Here is a 2,880-nt window from a genome sequence, read left to right as displayed (position 1 = left end):
AGTGTGTGTGTGTGAGAGAGAGAGAGTGTAAGTGTGTGTGTGAGAGAGAGTGTGTGTGTGTGAGAGAGAGAGAGAGAGTGTAAGTGTGTGTGAGAGAGAGAGTGTGTGTGAGAGAGAGAGAGTGTAAGTGTGTGTGAGAGAGAGTAAGTGTGTGAGAGAGAGAGAGAGTGTGTGTGTGTGTGAGAGAGAGAGAGAGAGAGAGAGAGAGAGTGTGTGTGTGTGTGTGAGAGAGAGAGTGTGTGAGAGAGAGAGAGTGTGTGTGTGTGAGAGAGAGAGAGAGAGAGAGAGAGAGAGTGTGTGTGTGTGTGTGAGAGAGAGAGTGTGTGAGAGAGAGAGAGTGTGTGTGTGTGAGAGAGAGAGAGAGAGAGAGAGAGAGAGTGTGTGTGTGTGTGTGAGAGAGAGAGTGTGTGAGAGAGAGAGAGTGTGTGTGTGTGAGAGAGAGAGAGAGAGAGAGTGTAAGTGTGTGTGAGAGAGAGTAAGTGTGTGAGAGAGAGAGAGAGTGTGTGTGTGTGTGAGAGAGAGAGAGTGTCAGTGTGTGTGAGAGAGAGAGTGTAGGTGTGTGTGAGAGAGAGAGTGTAAGTGTGTGGGAGAGAGAGTAAGTGTGTGAGAGAGAGAGAGTGTGTGTGTGTGTGTGTGAGAGAGAGAGAGAGAGAGAGAGAGAGAGTGTGAGTGTGTGTGTGTGCAAGATGGCGGCAGGTTGTAGGCCACTCGCTGGTGCAGGTGAACGCCAAAATGCTGCTTAGAAAAATTAAACCACACCTGTTGTAATTGCCATCGTTAAATGTAATAGGTGCAGATAAGATGCTTTGGCAACTATTGTGGACTGTGATCTCAACAATTAAGCTTGCATACAAACCCTACTAGACTCGACCTTTCTATCTGGTTTCCTACAACTCAGGCTCCTCACTGTCTGCATCACACAGAACAGGGGCCTCATTTATAAAATGTGTGTACGCACAGATTTGATCTTAGAGTGTGCGTACGCTAAAATCCACGGCAACGTTCATATTTATAAAAACGGTTTTTGACGTAAAGTACTTACTGTCACGTCGGGCTCTGCGCAGGCGTACACACTTCTGCAGCTGTTTGAACCTCGAGCTGCACGAATACACGCGGTGTATGTGCGAGCACTCAATTCATCAGAAACAACGAAGATGCAGTGTGAGAGATTAATTGTGAAGTGTGGTCAGATTTGTTTATTAACGGGACTTTGCGAGATTAAACTGACCTTTTTACTAGCTTAATGTTGAGAGTTCTTTACACGCTTTCTGTAGTTTATTCCAAGTTGTTTTGTTTTTTACAAGAGAACTTGCGAAGTCTTGATTTACTACTAATGCGTAAAATAGAAAGAAAATTTAAAAAACTGCATAAACGCATCTCGATGGTTTTGTGTGTGTGTAAGAACAGGCCTGTCGTGCCATAACGGGTTTAATAGCCTATATTCTATTCAGTGACATTGTTAACTGTTTTTATTTATAACCTCTGATGCTTTGCTTCTGTGAAAATGAATAGACATCAGCCTTAAACTTTGTTTTTGTCATTTACATCAGTTATATTTGTATAAAATACACTATATTTGTGTGTAAGAACATTAATGAGCAGCTTTAGTAAACTGTAAATATGAAGAAATGTCCAATCACATGCAGGTTTCAGACCGGAGACCATAATCGTGTAATAATTTATTTTATTATGATATGAAACGTCCCATTCTTCTTTCAATAATGTTTTTAAAGTGTTGCAAGAATTTCGTGATACTAAACTTTTTATTAGTTGTCATAGCAAGTGATTTTAAAAGTAGGATGACTCACTTTTTATAAGATGACCTCACACACATTGTTTGTCCACAGAATAATTACACATTATTAAATAAAAAGCGTCCCGCAGGAACCTGTACCTCCGCCTGCAGGGCCTCAGTTTTTGTGCTCGTCATTCTCAAGCACAGACAGTCTGATACCGGCGTGTGATCTGTTATATGGTAATGATATTAATTAGGGGGCGTTTAAAGGCGAGATCTGACAGCAGTCAGCTGCGCACAGTTTCAAGATCATACTTGCGCACTTTTGAGAAATGATCTTAGACCAAATTTAGGACGGTTTATACACAACATTTTATAAATGAGGCCCCTGATCACTGAAACACTGCCACATGTCCTGAACGGCTGTCGTGCTTACAAGAGAATGTACACAGCACGCCACGACAGAACAGTGCACCTGATAGTGAAAGACATTTCAAACCATTTACCAGCTTTAGTAAGAATACACAAACATTCCTGTGTGAAACCATCTATGTTTCAGTATTGTAGTAGTAATGCCTGTCTGCTAACACACCAGATGCTGTTGTGATTAACGAGGAGTGTAGAGAGGTGTTTGTTTTGGAGGTTGCGTGCACCTTTGACTCTAGTATGGAGGAAGCTTTCATGACTAAAGTCATGATTAAATATCAATCACTCCTAAATACCATTTCAGAGTCAGGTTATAGAGGCCGATTACTTGTTTTCATATTCGGTAGCTCAGGACACACACAGGCTGGTTGTAAGAGGGCTTCAACAACTTGGGCTAAACGTCTAGCAAAGTACTGTGCTTTGTCCTCTATCATAAACAGCCGTCATATATGGCGGAGACGCTGTTATTTATACCCATAACAACTGAGTGATATGCTTAATATTGTGAAGACCTGTTGCATGCCACTGTTCCATGATTTTGTACATGTATTTAACTGCATCTACAATATTTATGTCCCTGTAAATTATTTATTTTAAGTGGACTTTGTTAAAATGTGAGAAAGAGAGTGTGTGTGTAAGTGTGCGTGAGTGTGTGTGTGTCAGAGAGAGAGAGAGAGAGAGCGAGAGGGTGTGTGTGTGTGTGAGAGAGAGAGAGAGAG

The sequence above is a fragment of the Sinocyclocheilus grahami genome, unplaced genomic scaffold (assembly GCF_001515645.1).
Source record: "Sinocyclocheilus grahami isolate Dianchi unplaced genomic scaffold, SAMN03320097.WGS_v1.1 scaffold924.1, whole genome shotgun sequence".
Taxonomy (NCBI): Eukaryota; Metazoa; Chordata; class Actinopteri; order Cypriniformes; family Cyprinidae; genus Sinocyclocheilus; species Sinocyclocheilus grahami.
Note: the sequence above shows the minus strand (reverse complement) of the source record.